Here is a 19,040-nt window from a genome sequence, read left to right on the forward strand (position 1 = left end):
TTGTCCAAAATTACACTTTTGTTCAATTGACTGTTGACTATTGGGCCCAATGAAGAGACCTGGTTTCAGTGTTAAAAGTCGAAGGGGGAGATTCTGTTGAAAGGTTGTTGATCTGAAAAAGTTAGCAATGTTTCATTCTTCCTTTCACGGTTGCCTGATTTCCTGGTCACTTATTTTTTTTTATCCTCAGTATTTTGCTTCCTGTTACAGAACACCAACAACTTTTGGTTTTTTTTAAATCTCCATGATTTGTGGTTCGGAGCAGTTAAAATTTTTAGACACTGTTGCTTTAGGGCCAAATCCATTTCATTATTTACAGGCAGGGCTGCATCTGTCCAGAAATGATGAGCTTTAAGTGTCATAAAATAATGTTGTTAATGCCGCTCAGTCACCGTGGTTTACTGCCAAGTAAACCATTTGTGAGTCACACCTCATAACTTGCTCAATGCTTTATCTCAGCCAGTGTCTGCTGCTCATTGTCTCCCTGTCTCACATTTGTATCGGAGAATGACACACAAAAGCTTTGATATTGAAACTGCAAATTCCTGGCTCTTCAAGGGAATTGTAAATTATGGCACGTAGGCTGTGGTATCTCCAGCTAGAGGAGCCACGAGATACAGGTTATTAACACATTGCAGTATCATAATTCCTCTTTCTCAGAATACAGTGAAGATTATTTTAAAATCATTATTGCCATCAATATAAATGCTAAATAGAAAAGGGAAATTGGATCCCACCTTGTATAACAATTTCTCCGGCAGGAAATTATAACACTGGAAATGATTCTGCCAAACATTGATGTTTGAAGTTTTGCAAAAGTACATGAGGTTTCATGGAAAATAAATGATAAACACCTCTTAATTGAACTGCACTTTTGTTCAGTCTAGATGAATGTTCACTGCAGATCCACTGTGCAGCAGACAGCAATTTCCCCAAGGCGTCGAAAAAGTCTGAAAGTTAGAAAACAGAAAATTGATAAATCCTCCCTCATTATCTTCATTTTTCAGTACTGGTGAGCTGACGGTGGTGTTCAATTGCAGATATTATGCAATAGTTTTAACTATTGCAAAGCCAAAGTAATATTAAATCTCTGATAAGTCTGCTTTAAATATCATCTCACTCGTTTTCAAGGTCACTTTATAGCAATCTGTTTCCCTTGGGTCTTCTGTCACTTGGCCATCAGAATTTCTCCAGATACTGTTTCTGCAGGAGATTGTGGGTCCTGTTGCACTTGAGCCAAACTACCATGGTACAGCAGTAGGATGTTCAAGGAAATTAGGTAACATTCTCTCATCAAAGCCAATATTTCACATCTCTAAATCCAAAGATTGATATTACAATAATAAACCATATAACAATTACAGTAGGGAAACAGATCATATCGGCCCTTCTAGTCCACACCGATTTAAGAGAAACTCCACTAGTCCCACTTACCTGCTCCCTGCCCAGAACCCTCCAATCCCCTCACGTCCATGTACTCATCCAACCTCCTCTTAAATGACAAAATTGACCCTGCTGCTACCACCTCTTCCGGAAGGTCATTCCACTCAGCCACCACTCCCTGAGTGAAGAAGCTCCCTCTTACGTTACTATCAATTAGATTCAGGTTTGGACATAATTTGCTTTTCTGCCTTCCTCCCACCTGAATACCCAACGGTAAAACTTTCATCAATGTACATCGTAAGAAATAGGACAAGTGTCAGCCATCTTGCCAGTCAAGCCTGCTCCGTCATTCAATGAGACCATGGCTGATCTCAAGGTCATACCCTTCTATTTGTGACTTGTTCTTCTGATCCTTAGGTTCTTTACCTAATCAACATAAACTAACCTTCTTGGTCTATTTTATTTTGTTATTTTATTTCTATTTAGAAAGATAACATTAATGTTCACCGATTTTAATAGTCTTTTTAACAGGCTCTAATAGTCCATAGGAACACAAGGACAGCAAGATGAACAAAATTAAAATTCAACCAGTCCGCCCTCCACAATCACAACAATTGCACTATTCAATAACAATACAGGGTTTAACCAACAAAAGTGATCAATTTTTGTCAGAGTCCACAATAGACCCAGAGGCAAGTCCATTGGAAATCATTTCTCCATTGTCCTCCCAATCACTACATTTCCCTTTAGAAATTTGAAGTCTCAATTATACACTTCCTATCAAAAATCACAAAATGTCAAAGCACTTTGTGGTTAACAAGAACATAACACGAAAATAGGAGTAAGAATGGGTTATTTTGACCTTGTGTCTGTTCTGTAATTCAATAAACACCATGGACGATTACTTCACTTTACTCCAATTTCCCATGTTCTTTGATTATTTAAATATATACAAAATCTTTTGATCTCTCTCAAATATACTCAATTGGTCATGGTTGGTAAATCACTAATTAATTCTCAAATTAAATGCACAGAAGTTGCCTGATGTGTGACCAGGAAGTGCATAGCGATAACATGGAAGTCTGACTCCCATCTACTCATGGTCTTCGGAGATGAATAGTTGCGTCTCACTTGAAAAGGTCACATACAATCTCAGGAAGGGATATAACACCTTCCTAAAAATCTGGCAGCCTTATTTAGAGCATATAGGTGCCTCACTGGTGCCAATATAGGGTTACAATTCCTTCTGGCTAGCCCGTAGATCTCTGTAAAGATTTTAACAGTGTGGCATTATCATGTCTTCATGTTTTACTGTAAGCACTGACAATGGGATGATCTTTTTTGTATTTCTTTTGCTTCATTCTTTCTCTGTTTAATAGGACATATAGAGGGGAGGGGTTCTCTTGATGTTTTATATATTTTTTTAATGATAAATAAAATATTACATAGATATATGTATGTATACTCAATTGGTGTGCCTCCATAGTATTCTTCTGGGTGAAGAACTTTATTTTCTGACACTGTTACCCTGTGTCACCAAATAAATATGGCAGTGCTGCCTTTGGTGTTGACCTGGAATGAGCAAAAACTGGTCTTCCTCTGCTCCTCCAAAGGGTCCTACTGCCCAGATGTCATACCTGACAGGTTTTAACTGCCTGTGGAATGGGGCCAGAGGCTTTTTTAAAAAAAACTACATAGGATACACCAAGGAGGTCAATGCTCAAGATGGTGGCATCCATACTTGGCAGTCCAGACCTCATGGGTTGTAGGGGTCAAGGGAAAAGAGCTGGAGGACACCCACTCACCAAGGAAGAGAAGATTGGGAATGGATCTGACAGGGCAGGAGATCACAGAAGTGGATCAACAAGGACCTCAGCAGCTGAAGTAATCCTACCTGGCCGAGGGCTGGATAGATTGCTGGAGACTGGCTCATGAGATCCAGGTACTTGGACCAGGATTGGTGAGGGTGCTGGTGGTGAGCAGGGTTCTGAAGACTTCTGGGCACTGTCAGCTTCATAATCACAGTGGAGGTCAGGACCAGGGGCCCAGGAGAGTGCCTTGGAACTTGGGTTCACCATTGGAATGGATGAGAGGTGGTGCAACTATGGAGAATATAGGAATGCAGGAGGCAGCAGCATCAGATGGGGTGACGAAATCCATAAACTCTTGATGACTCTGGGGGACTCTCTTTTGCTTCTTTTTCCCTTGCTGATAGGGTTCTGGACCAGTGGTGCAATGGTTCAAGAAGACAGCTCTTTCTCAAGGGCAATTGGGAATGGGCAACTAAATGCTGGCTCAGCCTACAAAATCCACATCCCTGAAATTGGTGAAAAATCATTCTTCAGAAGTCAAGAGAGTAAAGGCCCAGTCTGTTTTATCTCTCTTCACACAACAAACCTGCCAACCCATTTCATCTCATTGAAGCTACTGAGGAGATGTCATTATCATAATTTAGAAGATTACTCAGAGAGAATAAGATAGAAATTCCAATAGCTCAGTGGTTAGAGCACTGGTCTTGTAAACCATGGGTTGCGAGTTTGTTCCTCACTGGGGTCTCACTTCCACGAGGATCATTGGACAAAGTGGCAACTGTCTTCCTTTTTTTAAAATTTTTTTATTTTTCACACTATAAACCATACTGACCAAAATACATACAGACATTTTTCTCTTGAATATATAGTGTCATTTTCTCCCCTTTTTCCCCCTCCCTTCCTTCCCTCCCTCTCCCCCTTCCCATTTATTCAAAGTTCAATCTATAAGATACATTAAACCCGTTAAACAATGTCGTCACTTAATAAAAATAAACAAGAAATTTTTATCTTTTACTTTTACATACTGAATCAGTTCATTTCGTTGTCTTCTCCTTCTGTCATTTTAGGTGGTGGAGGTCCATGGTAAGATTTCTCTATTGTATTTCATGTACGGTTCCCATATTTGTTCGAATATTGTGATGTTATTTCTTAAATGATATGTTATTTTTTCTAATGGAATACATTTATTTATTTCTATGTACTTATGGTAAACAAAGTTAAAGAATTTTATACATGTTACATTCTAAGTGCAGTGTTACGTGAAAATAATGGAACCTTTACTCTTTAGTTCACCGCAAAATGCTATTAACCATTCCCAAAAAACTTACTATTTTGTGGTACCAAATGTAAATATGAAATGTTTTGAGAGAACAGAAGTACCTTATGTTAAAATTAAATATTTAATTTTGTTTTAAGACCCTCCCATGGACATTTATTTCTTTATCTTTCCTCGCATTGGTCATTTGTAGGTGAAGGATCTTCCGAAAACAAAGATGACTGTCTGTAAAGCATTTCCAAAAGGCTGACAAGATGTTGCCCACATGATGTCATCCAGGAACCCTGGGGTGCTCTGTAAATTACTTGTGTGTCTGGTGTGCAGGTTAATTACATTCAGTAGCATACGATTAACATATGTAAATCATTTGTTATGTAGTTGTATTTAATCATCCTACAATAAACAAATCCTCAGCTCACATTTTAATTTTATGCTGCCTGCAATATTAACATTGCACACTAAGGACACAAGACAGACCTTGGTTCTTGAAGCCTTCGAATTATGCCAGTGATTTGCTTTTCTGATATAACAATTTTTGGGAACAATTCATAAAAAATAACTACCTTAATTCAGATTTTTTTAATATAAATTAGCCCCAGGGTTTTCCCACAGACAAGTTATTTCTCAATTCTTGGAAAACCATATTATTTCCTTTCTTTTTCAATCTTTTAATTAACATTGCATAATACATAATTAAAATGGTCTGTCCAAGTCTACATAGTTTAAGTATCATATATAAATTCCAAAGAGTGAAATTGTGACACATTAGAAATAATTTTCCTCACAAAGAAAACAGAGATAAAGAAATAATTATAATATTATATAAAAAAACCCAACTAATCTAAAAAAAATAATAAAACAACAACAACTAAAAATAACTGAGTGGCCTATCTCGAGGATATGTCAAATAGTTTCAAACATAGCTCTGGTCAATTACATCTGGAAAGGAAGAGTTAATCCATAGAATAACGCTAGTTATATCCCATGAAAGTCATCCATGTTTCTTCAAATTTAGTAGTTTTATCTAAAGTATGACTACTGATTTTTTTCTAGATTTAAGAAAGACATAGCATGAGAAAGCCACTGAAATAAAGTAGGAGAATCAGAGTCTTTCCATTGAAGTAAAATGGCTTTTCTAGCTAATAATGTAGAAAAAGCAATAGCCTGATATGCAGAAGAAGATAAATAACCTACATCTTTAATCCCAAAAAGAGCAGTTAGGGGTTAGGTTGTATCATTGATAAGAGTTTTAAAAATATCTTTCCAAAATTTCTCTAATACAGGTCATGACCAAAACATATGAGTCAATAAAGCCACATCAGTATTGCATCTATCGCAAGTAGAGCTCGTATTAGGAAAGATGCGAGCTAGTTTATCTTTAGACATAGAAGATCTATGAACTATTTTAAACTGTATTAAACAATGATGTGCACAAAGTGAAGAAGTATGAACTAGTCTGGTGATTCTTTGCAATGTTTCAGGAGATGATGTTAGTTGAAGTCTTGATTCCCATGTTTGTTGAATCTTTTCCATGGGACTGACCTCTAATTTAGTACAAGACTATCAATAGTACCAATTAAACCCTTCTGAAAGGGGGTTAACCAGAACAAAGTGTCAAGTAAATCTGGTTGTTGTAATGTTAGCTAATTAGACATCACCATATACAGGAAACCTCTAATCTGTAGATATGTTTAAAAAAATGCATGTTTTTGGTAAATTATATTTGGTAGAAGGCTGTTCAAAAGACATCAAACCGCCATCAGCAAATAAATATACAAGAGATAATTCCTTTAATCTTTCAAGTAAGGAAGGTTCGTTCAAGAGTAGATGGTGTAAAAAAAATAATTAAAATACATATTAGTCAAGGCAAAAAATTTTAGTCCAAAAACCTTCGAAACAAACCAAATGTGTAATGAATATTTAATAATTAGATTGGAAATATACTTACTGATCTTAGATAGTCTAAAAAGTAATGCTGGACCTAAATAAGAAGCTAAGGAATAATTCTGGACAGAGTCCAATGCCATATCTACCTGGAGTGGATGATCAAATTTATCAAAGCAATAAATTTTTTTAAAATCATACAACGAATATTAACTGGCCAATAGCAAAATCTCAAATTCGGTCAGCCCATATCACCATCCTTCTTAGGTTTCTGTAAGTGTGGCTTATTCAATCAGGCCCCCTCCCCCCCCCCCCCCTCACCATTCCAAATACAAGATGAAATCTTAGAATCAATACTATCAAAATAAGATTTTGGGAATAAAAATTGGGACAGCTTGAAATAGGTATAAAAATGTATGTAATATTATCATCTTAACAGCACGAATACGACTAACCAAAGACAAAGTCAATGGGAACAAATCTCGTAAAAGATTGTTTGACAAAATCTAATAAAGGAAAAAAAAAATTAATTTAAAACAAATTTTTTAATTTCCTCATGATTTTAACACCTAAATAAGTAAAATACTCTAACGATCTTAAATGGCATGTTATCATAAATAGGATCATGTGAGTTTATTAGAAATAATTCACTTTTATGAAAATTTAGTTTATATCTATATTACTGTCCACATTTAAATATTACCATGAATGACTAGAAGATAGCAGATTTGTGCTTCATTGCAACATGACAGTAACAACCCATTTTCTATTATAGTAAAACTCATTTCCTGTAAAGTGCCTTTTTGGGTTCCATTAGCTCATTATTAGTGGAGCAGGGGAAGTGATTGTCATTTTATTCAGCTCGTCTTCAACACTAAACTTAACATCCTGCTTACGCCCCCACCCACCCCCTCCCATCTCCACCAGAGGGATCAATAAAGATCATTGATGGTTATAACAAGACATGATAAATGTGTGTGGATCAGAAATCCTACCAGACATACTGGTGATAAGTCAGCACTTTGATTTGCAGACACTGGGAATCTGATATGGCCAAATCCGAGTTTTGGAGTTCCTCTCTTAAACTCAAAGGTAACACACAGTAAGCAAGAGGACCCTTTAAACAAGTCTTTCCTCTAATTGCAGGTTGATTACCGCATGATTTCTTTTGGCAACTGCGGACTCCTGGTTTGAATCAGATAAGATTTGCACCTTCCAATGACCGTCTCTAATCCTCTGTGCATGTGCTAAAGCAATCTAGTGTCTGTATCAAGATTAAGCCCATAAATGTACTAATGAAGTTGACATCACTTTCAAGTTAGAATGGATGGGTTCGAAGGTCTGAACAGCAGTGCCAAGTTGGTGAGCATGAGAAGAGGCTTCGAAATGTTAGAGTCTTGTTTTAGAGCTGGTAGCCAAGTGATGGTCGTGTGGCCTATTGAAAAATGTCAAAGGCTTGTGGCATGATCATTCATGGAAGGTCATTGCCCCATATGAGGAAAGAACATAGGATTATTTCCTCATCATCTGGAGATTTTGATATTTGCAGCAAAATATTGTTATTGAATTATAGTCATAAAACGTGGGGTAAACCCTTCAGCCCAACTCATTCATCTCTGTTGGCCAAATTGGTTTTCTGAGCTCCTCGTATTTGCCTGCATTTGGACCATATCCTTTTCAGCCCTTCCTATTCATTCATCTGGGTTCATGGTCAGCATAGCGGTCAATGCAAAGCTATTACAACACCAGCAACCCAGCTTCATATCCCACACGGTCTGTACGTTCTTCCCCTGTCTATTTGGGTTTCCTCTGGGTGCACCAGTTTCCTCCCGTCCTCCAAAAATGAACGGGGTTATAGGTTAATTGGGCTATTTGGGCGTCGCAGGCTCGTGGGCCGAAAGGGCCTGTTTTCATATTGTATATCCTAATTTAAATTTATATCAGTTCAAACTCTACTTGAATGTTGTCGTTATACTTGTTTCTATAGCTTCATCTAGCAACTCATTCCAGACACAGACCACCCTCTTAGTGAAAAGGTTGATCCTCAAGTCCCTCTGAAATATTTCCACTGTGTTGACCCAACCACACTGAACCATTAATTCATCCATTGGAATTCCAAGCTTCCCTTCTGTCCTCACATCTCTATAAAACAGGTTTGATATTTAATTTGTATGGATGCATAAATGAACATAAGAATTAATAAATTGCAAAAGTTTGCAGACACTGTGTTTAAAGTAAAAGCACAATGCTGGAGAAACTCAGCATGTCAAACAGTGTACTTTATGTGGCAAATATAAAAATTCCATACATAAAGAGCCCTTCCTCTATAAAGATTCACAAGAGAGCAGCAGGGATTACCGATGGGGAGCAGTAAGAGAAATTTGCATAGAACTTCCTGGAAAGCCGCAGTGATTACAGTTGGGAAGTTGTGAAAGAGTTTCCCCACAGAACTCTCTGAAGAATTAATTGACTTCAGTAGAAATACATTTTTATCGGGTATGAAGTGACGATCCGACTCACTTCCACTTGTTTTTTTTTTGACTATCACAAAAACCAAAACATCTCCTTTGAAAGTTCAGTTTCCACAAGCCATTAATCAAAGCAAAATTACTTGGCAATTTTACACGATTATGAAAGGTGGACAGCCAACACCTTTTTTCCCCAGGATGACAGTAGCAAATGCCAGACAACATCTGTGTAAAGTGAGGGGAGAAAAGTTTAGGGGAGATGACAGGGGTTCTTTTTTTTATATAAACGGAGGGAGTAGTGGTGCCTGGACTGAATGCATTGCCAGAGGTGGTGGTGAAGGCTGGAACAATAGGTACATTTAAAAGACTCTTAGACAAACATGTGGGTGCAAGAAAAATAGAGTTACGTGCATGAGGTAGGGAAGATTGAGATTGTTGAGTATGTTTATATAGGTCGGCAGAACATCGTGGGCCAAAGGGCCTGTAGTGCAATGTTCTATGTTCTCTAAAATGACTTGGTTAAAGTGATTCTATCTGCTAAGTTTTGTTTTTGTTGAGATTCTTGGGCCAATGTGGGGACTTGAAATTTGCTCTTCACTCTTCTCTTCAGGAAACATTCCCCTTTACCCCTAGAAAATATTATATTTCAACACAATTACTGAGCAAGAGTCTGAGGGCTGTAGTCAGCTTCCCAATGGGAATCCCACTTTACATGATCTATATGCTATAACAGGAGAAATGGCAGGAGTTTGTAATGGAAGCCAGATAAATCAGCCAGCAGCAGAGCAGAAGCAGGGGATCTGAGCAGAAGGCATCCAGCAGGCTCTCGTGGACCCCAACACACTTTCCCAGTCTTTTCCCCTGAGCTCTATTTCAAGAGACTGCCTTGCAAAGTTCTGCAGGACCTTCCTTGTTCCTGCCAACCAGATTTGCAACTCACTGACGTCCTACTTAGATGCAGCAGTTCAGTTGATGCAATGTAACACAGCTCCTAGAAAGATTAGAGATAATCTTCAGCTTTGCTTTTGTGGGCGGGGGGGGGGGGGGGTGTTTATATATTCCAACAAGGTATAGCATGACCAAAATGTAACAACCATCATCTCTCATAACACTGGACAGAAAATCTTTTCCAAAAGTTTTGTTTCCTGAAGAAAGATTGGGGATTATGATAGACAACTTCAAGACGAACACAGATAATTTCAGATTAGTTGTATCACATAAGGAATTGGAGAAACATTAAATTAACTTTTATTGAATTTAACATGTTAAACCACATCACTATGCTGACCCAAGCTCTCAGATTGACTGCACATGTTGCACAACAAATCCGAGGAGCTCAGGTCTTGGTCACCAATTTTACAACTGAAGTCGAGCTCATCGGTTTTGTTAATAAGTGCAGTGGGGCTGTGTCTTTGAGCCTTAAGTGTGAACTCACCATAAATGTAACAGAATGTATCGTAGCTGTTGCAACATGGATGAGAAATTTCTGCTGCATTGAATCTTCCTTTTTTTTAATTTTTTTATTTTTCACACTATGGGCCATATTAACTAAAATACACACAAACATTTCCCTCTTGAATATACAGTGTCATTTTCTCCCCTTTTCCCCCTATCTTCCCTCCCTCCTTCCCACCCCCCTCCAAACCAATTAAACATTCAACATTTATTGTATTGTATAATAAACCCATTAAACAATGTTATCACACAATGAAAATAAACAAGAAAGTTGTGTCATCTACTTTTACACACTGGGTCAGTTCATTTCGTCTTCTTCTCATTCTATCATTTTAGGGGGTGGAGGTCCATGGTAGGCCCTCCCTGTTGTGTATTGAATCTTCCTGAAGACAATAAATGCTACTATTAAGTACACTCACTATGCTACTGCCTGAAGACCACATGCATCAATCTCTACCAATGTAATGCACACCATTTGCATATGTGAGCTGTTTTTATAGCCTGTCTACATCTATCCTGACCAAGCATGGCCAGGCCTAAGACAATATTTGCATACCACCTGCACTGAGTGCATGCCCAGGCAGGCTTGGACTGACCAAAACAAAATACTAGCAATATACTAGTAGACAAAATTTGACAGGAAATCACAAGATAGGTTATGTCTAAAATACAAATATATTGATAGGAATATTTTAAGGTGGTTTTCATGGTGAACAGTACAAAACCTATAAAGTTAACAAAGGTATTCAGGAAACAAAATCTTCATTGTCCAGTGTAATTATTATATAAAACAAATATTTCCTTTCGTTAAACATCCACCTCCTCTGAGGTGACAAATCAGGATCCAGACATAATATACTGGGAACTGTCCTGACCTTGATTGTTCAATCCACTGCTATCCCGTCCTACTTCTACAGCAATAATAGGGCTGTGGTTGATTGCAGAGATCAAGAGATGGTGCATCTTTTATTGGCTTTTCAGTAATGGTGCCGGGGAACAGGACACTAATACAATATGGAAAGAAGCATATGTCTACACTGCTTCATCAGTTACAGCAGTACGTTCACCAAGAAAGGACTATCAGTGGATGTCGCAGCCAAGAGCCTAGTGCTTCTTTCTGGATGCTTGGCTTATTCCAAGACCCCATGAATCAGACAGTTGTTAGCAGCTCCCCAGATGTTTTAGATGCAGCTTATGCAGGCATGGATTTGATTTGGAATCAGTAGCTGATTGGCAGTCTGCGCCAGAATGACGTCATTCACTGTTGCAAATGAAAGGAGCACAATTGTTTTAGGTCTGCCAGTTCTTTTCAAATTCTTCCTGACCCACTCAAAGTCCATGTTCCTCATAATATAACAATCTATTCCAAGTATCAGAATCAGAATTTATTGTCATGAACAAGTCATGAAATTTGGTGTTTTGCGGCAGAATCACAGTGCAAACATTCATATTATAACCATCTTACAACATTACTATATTTAAAAAAAATTAAAAATAACAGTGCACGAAAAATAAGGCAATGTCGTTAGTTCATTGATTATTCAGGAATCTGATGGCAGCGGGGAAGAAGCTGTCTTTGTGCCGCTGAGCGCTCGTCTTTAGACTCCTGTACCTTTAACCGAATGGTAACAGAGTGGAGAGGGCATGGCCTGGGTGGTGGGGGTCTTTGAGGATAGAGGCTGCTTTTTTTTTACAGATTACCTCATGTAGATGTTTGCGATGGAGTGTCGTCTGATGCCTGTGATGTCACAGGCCGAGTTAATGACCCTCTGGTTTATTCTTGTCCTGAGAGTTGGTGCCTCCATATCAGGCAGTGATAAAACCAGCCAGAATGCTCTCCACAATACACCTGAAGAAGTTTTCGAAAGTCTTCAGTGATGTACCTAATCTCCTCAGACACCTCACAAAGTATAGTCGCTGATGAACATTCTTTGCGATTGCTTCAACATGGAGGCTCCGGGACAGATCCTCGGAGATGTTGACACCCAGGAATTTGAAGTTCTTGACCCTCTCCACTACTGAGCCTTCGATGAGGACCGAGTCATGTTCCCTGCACTTCCTCCTGAAGTCCACAATCATTTCCTTGGTTTTTTGCTAATGCACAAGGTTGTTGTCAATTCAACGAGCTGATCCATCTTCCTCTTAAACACTTCCTCATTGCCATTTATGATTCTGCTGACAACTGTGGTGTCTTCAGAAAATGTGTGGATAGCACTGGCCACACAGTCAAGGGTGTATAATGAGTCGACCAGGAGGAGGAGCCTGTGTAGATTATCAGTGAGGAAGAGCTGTTGTTTCCAATTCATTCTGACTGGTCTTCTGATGAGCAAGTCAAGGATCCAATTGCAGAGTGGGGTGCAGAGGCCTAGAATTTATAGCTTCTTGATCAGCACTGAGGTATTGTAGTCGACGAAGAGCAGCTGTATGTATGAATTGCTGTATTCAAGGTGATCCAGGGTGATATTGTTTCTGCCATGGAGCAGTCCAGTACTGTTATCGTTTTAGAACCGCCTAGAACTGACAACAGAAATTTTTACTTTATACTTACACTGCCTTTAAACCTGTAAAGTGTTGGCAAGTGCTTTAGAAGGATTAAAAGCTTGGTATATTAGTACAATCTTAAAGAGAGTCTTGAAGAAGGAAAGTTTGAAGGAGTTCTAGACCTGGACTCTGGAGGCTTAAAGAATTGCAGTCAATATGAGAATGTGAAAGAAAACCAATTTGGAACAGGACATGTTCTCCCTCTCAGTTCATTAGGCTTTGCAGGCATCATTTTTTCCTTTTCCTTAACTGTCAAATATATTTCAGTTTGGTTCTTTCTGAATCAATATCCATGTGCAGTGAAATTGGCTCAGATATTGAGGCAGCAAAAACATATTAATGGAACAAAAGCTGAATAACATTTGATCTGATTTTACTTTCTACTGTCCTGTCACTCTGCTCTCCAGTCTCTGTTTCAATAATGACATTTAAAACGTGGCTGCATTTATGGCTTCAGTCATTTCAATCCATAGGAAGCTGGTTCCATATCACAAAAACGTCAAGGGAATTTGTTCCCTGCAATCTGTCAGCTCCTTCACAACATTCTCCTCTAATTTACAGCAATACATCTAAAGAGTTGCACCAGATGTGTCTATTTTATAAGATGAATCTATGGAAAAATTTCATTCAAACACTTTTTTTGTTCTCCTTTCATTTAAACTGAGCAAATTAGCAAAATTATTCATTGAATCCGTGATAATTATCAGAAATAGCAGCAAAAAAAATCTCAGTTCTGAGCTTTCACAGTTTTATATTTTTCATATGGAGTGATTTAAATTAACAGCAATAGGCATCAACTTAATAGACCCTTAAATATTCCAAGAACCATCAAGAACGAGGACCCCCACTCTTGTGATGTTTATAAATGACCTAGAATAGATGACAAAGCAGAAGGATGGGTCAGTAAGTTTGCAGATGAGACGAAGGTTGGAGGACTTATGGATGGAACTGAAGGTTGTCGTAGGTCACAAAAGGATAGAGAGAGACAGGATGCAGTGTTGGGCAGAAAAGTAGCAGATGTTCAATCTGGATAAGCGTGAGGTATTTTGGACGGTCAAGCCAGAAGGCTGAGTACAGGGTTAATGGTTGGAGTGTGGAAGATAGAGGGTCCTTGGAGTCCAAATTCATACCTCTCTCAAGTTTGCCACGTAAGTTGATAGAACAGTTAAGAAGGCCTATGGGATGCTGGGCTTCATTAATAGGGGGATTCAGTTCAAGAGTCGAGAGGTCATGGTGCAACTCTACAAATCTCTTGCGAGACCACACTTATATTTTGAGAGTATTGTGTTCAGTCTGGTCACCTCATTATAGGAAGGAAATGGTAGCTATGGAGAGGGTGCACAGGAGATTTACCAGGATGTTGGAAAATAAGTCTTACGAGGCAAGGCTAGCAGAGCTGGGACTTTTCTCTTTGGAGCAAAGGATGAGAGGAGACTTCATAGTGGTCTACAAGATTCTGAGAGGCATAGAGAAGGTGGATAACCAGTGCCTTTTTCCAAGGCAGGAATAGGAGACATCTCTACAAAGTGAAGGAAGGAAAGTTTAGGGGAGAGAGACATCAAGGATTTTGTTTTTGTGGTGTGGGGGCCTGGAATGCCTTGCCAGGGATGGTGCAGGAGGCTGAAACATTAAGGGCATTTAAGAGACTCTTAGACAGGCACATAGATGAAAGAAAAATAGAGGATTATGAGGTAGAAAGGGTTTAGCAATTTTTTCAGTAGGAATATAACGGTCAGCACAACATCAAGGGCTGGAGGGCCTGTACTGTGTTGTAATGTTCTGTGTCCTAATATTATGAAGACATTGCAAAGAAACACTTTCAAGCAAGTAATCGGCACCAAGCTACTTAAAGAAATATTAGGGTGGTTGACCAAAGACTTGGAAAAAAGAAATGGGTTTCAAAGAATATCTTAAAGGAAGAAAGGGAGATAGAGAAGTTTCGCCAGGACATTTCAAAGTTTGCGGTATGGCAGATAAAGTCTCAGGCACCAGTGTTAGATCAAGAGGTCAAAAATGAAGGGACACTAGAATCAGAGGGGCATGAAAGAAGGCAGAAGATTATGAAGATATAGCAAAGAGAAGCCATTAAGAAGGATTTGATAGTGAACGTCTCCCACCTACATAAAAAGATTTTGCAGCTAAATTTCCACCATGAAAGTCCCTCAGCATCAATTTACTGACAAGATTCTTGCTCTAACAAGGACCACTTTGCATAATGGCCAATAATATTTTATTTTAATAAGAGAATTGAAGACGTTTGTTATTTAAGGCACCACAAAAAAGAGTATTCATTCTGATTTCTGAATTTCGTAACGTACCGCAAAATTAAAAGCTTGTTTGTTCAATGCACAGCACATTTTAGACCTCAATATGTCTTGATGTTTAAAGCCTATTGACAATTTGAATGGTAGATCTTTTCAATCCTGCATCTTTTCGATGGGAAAATGGTTCTCTTTCAACATGCCTCCTCTGAAGCCAATGGCAGGATTTTTGTGTATCAGGCTTATCAGGTGTAAAGGTTGATTGATAGCATTGCAAGCAGAAAAATAACATTGGAATCAGTGCTCAAACCAAAGGCTGGATCAATCTATGAGGTGCGACCAAAGTCACTCTACACAATCTGTAATGTAAGGAGACTGAGGGTCTTTGGTGATTGAAATACTGATGATTGAATGCTGTGATTAGTACCACTTTGTAAAAAACAGTCAAATTGTATTTTGAAAGCAAAAGCTACATCTGTAACTATCTCGGTGCAACATTTCACTTCAGTGTAATATGGCGAGCTCTCCACTGGCCATCGTGTCAGAGGTGCACCAAAGAAGAGGTACAAGGACTGCCTAAAGAAATCTCTTGGTGCCTGCCACATTGACCACCGCCAGTGGGCTGATATCGCCTCCAACCGTGCATCTTGGCGCCTCACAGTTTGGCGGGCAGCAACCTCCTTTGAAGAAGACCGCAGAGCCCACCTCACTGACAAAGGAGGAAAAACCCAACACCCAACCCCAACCCACCAATTTTCCCCTGCAACCGCTGCAACCGTGTCTGCCTGTCCCGCATTGGACTTGTCAGCCACAAACGAGCCTGCAGCTGACGTGGACATTTACCCCCTCCATAAATCTTCGTCCACGAAGCCAAGCCAAAGAACAGTTAACCACACATCCCACCTTTGTGCTGTTGGCCAGCATTAGTCAAATGATTGCTGAAAACCTCATCCAGACCTCTGGCTATTTCATTTTACCCTCTCTATATGAGGGTAGAATTCATTAACTTGCCTACCTACATTGACTCCCAGTTAAGCAATGTCTTATCTAAATGTCGTATTGTTGATTTCAAGTCCCTCCATTGCTTCATTTCTCTCTGTCCCTGTAACCCACTGCCTTACAACCCTATTAGAAAGGTGTGTTTTTAAATGTGGCCATGACCATTGTTAATTTTATAAGAAATATTTGGCATATCGGACAGTATCTGTAGAAAGAGAAACAGTTTCAGATTTGAGACCCTTTGTCAGAAGAGGGGAGGGGGGAGGGAGAGAGGGGAGGGGGAGGGGGTGGGGGAGAGGGGAGAGGGGAGAGGGAAGAGGGGAGGGGGGAGAGGGAGAGGATGTAAGGGAGATTGAAGAAGGCGGAGAAAATTAAAAAGGTATTGTTACAACTAAGTTGGAGATATAAATAAGACAAAGTGAACATCTGTGATAAGATGACACCAGGTTGAATGGGTTCACTGATTAATTTAGAGCAGAGGTTCCCAACCTGTGGTACTTGCACCCCCAGTGGTACATTTGCACTTTTCAGGGGGTACATTGGGTCTGAGAGAATAACCACTACTGTATGTTTACAACACACATGGTGTTGTAATCTGCAGTCAGATTGCACAATGTCGGGTTTTTTTTTAAATCCTTAATTTTTAGGGGTACACCAGAACCTATAAAAATGCCCAAGGGGTACAGAGGAACAAAAAGGTTGGGAACCCCCGATTTAGAGAGTGATTATCCTTCTCTATCGGTGTTGTGTATGTTGCTAATAGCAGGTCTGGGGATATGCCCATCTAAGGCAAGAGAAACAGGGAGCACCTAAAAACTCTCACAGTTGCAATGAAGGGCATCCAACCTGAAATGTTAACTCTGTTTCTCTTTGCACAGATGCCACCTAGTCTGTTGAGTGTCTCCAGCCTAATTATTTTTTAATTGTAGGGAGGCTTCAGTTGCTGGAATCTTGAACATAAAACAATCTACTGGGGAGTGGATCGATCAGCATGAGTCGGAGAAAACGAACGGTCGTCATTTCAGGTCTGGACCCTTTTATCAGGACTAAATTTTGCTCTTAATTAAGAATTCCAGCAGCTCAAGCTTTTGAAAATGTCCAACTTTTTTTTTAAATGCCCAATTACTCCTACCCAATTATTGTTAGGGGTGCTATCTGCTCCCAAGGCCCATCCACATGAGGCACAACTCTGCTACTTCCTCCACAGATTCTGCCTGGCCTAATAGTTCAGGCATTTCCTGCTTTTATTCCTGAAGTATTCTGTTGTTTTCTCACCAGGTCTATCCCATTCCACCTCTCCCCTCCCTTAAGACACTCCCCAAAAATCTAATTTTTTTGAACAGTCCTGATAGCGCCAAATGAAAATCAATGTCAAATCTGATTTAATTGTGTCGAAGAGGAATGCTTTGCCATGTTAAAGAGCATAATAACACCAGTTGTTGTTAACATCTTTGCAGATAAGTTGTTTTGATTGGTATACTGTTTAAAGTTCTGCTATTGTTGCTTTGAAGAAGCGTCATTACAGAGACAAACAAATCAGGCAACTGGTTATTTCGCTGTTGGAATACATTAAACCAAAATTTTGATGTTACAATAACTAATCATTACCTTATATATCATATTCTTCTTCTTTGGCTTGGCTTCGCGGACAAAGATTTATGGAGGGGGTGAATGTCCACGTCAGCTGCAGGCTCGTTTGTGGCTGACAAGTCCGATGCGGGACAGGCATATATCATATTAATATTCTGTGAAACGGTGAATCATTTGAATTTCTTTGCTCTCCAACATTGAGTGTAATCCTCAGACAGGAGAATTGTCAGTGTTTAAGTGTAGGGTTGAGATGGCAACAAGCACAGTTCCTTGGACAGAGTCATGTGTTGACTTTGCACTGTGAGCACAGAATTAAATGATAAGACCCCAATTTAAACAGGCTTTGAGCAATACTAGGGATTAGAAGGATTCTATTTTTTTTACTATGGAGTGGTAGATCTGTAGAATGGACTTCCAGATTAACCAATCAATATTGCTTTAACACCTTTATGAAAGCACTGACGTGGAGCAAGATTGAAGGTCACAGAGATTAATGCAGATCATTGTTCTCATGCTCTGGGAACTTGATAGCTGTGAGCTGCTGGAACCATAGAAGTGGCATTCAAAGAAGAACAACGTGCAATATCAAATTAATTACAAGTATGGAAGGAGTTTGCTGTGCTTACTTTCATAAGAGGAAACGGGGATAAAAGCTGCTCCCAGGCGATGAAAGGTGCTAAAGAGAATTCAAGATGGAGAGCGTCATTCTGAGTTTGTGAAGAGTTCTGGATGGACTGTCAGCCCTTTGCTTCTTCTGTAAAATTCTAATTTTCTTCTTCACAATGCCAGACCTGGGTGAGGCTGCGCCCACGGTTAATCCTTGCATCTCGATAAATATTTTTATTTCAGATGGGGAGGATTGGTGTCGACCCCCGATCTAGATTCTGGGGTGAGATCAGGACCAGCAATTGACTCGTGTGTGGAATGAAGGACTCAGACCTTTCTTTAGCCCTTTACTTGATACACAGGCCTGTGGGAGATCTGACACCTCTGTGGGGGGGAGGGGGGGGTCAAGGAGCTCACCAAACATACAAATGAATGAGTTCACAGCCTTTTTTTCTCCACTCACATCCCACTTTACATAATCCCTCTGCCGTCAGTGCTCTGTGGTTAGTAAGGGATTGCTTAAGATGGTCTGTGAGTGGGAAGGGAAGGATAAGAATCACTGCTCTAGACCCAATTGATATTGAAATATTTTGCTTGAGAAAAATTGTCATTAGCCCATTTCCTTTGGAGTTATGAAACCGTGAACATAACAAGTCAATGAGGTACGATTAAGTGGTTTTCAAACTTTTTCTTTCCACCCACATCCCACCATAAGCAATCCCTTACTAATCACAGAGCACTGATGGCATTGGGAATACTTTAAGTG

This window comes from Narcine bancroftii, chromosome 7, assembly GCF_036971445.1.
Source record: "Narcine bancroftii isolate sNarBan1 chromosome 7, sNarBan1.hap1, whole genome shotgun sequence".
Taxonomy (NCBI): domain Eukaryota; kingdom Metazoa; phylum Chordata; class Chondrichthyes; order Torpediniformes; family Narcinidae; genus Narcine; species Narcine bancroftii.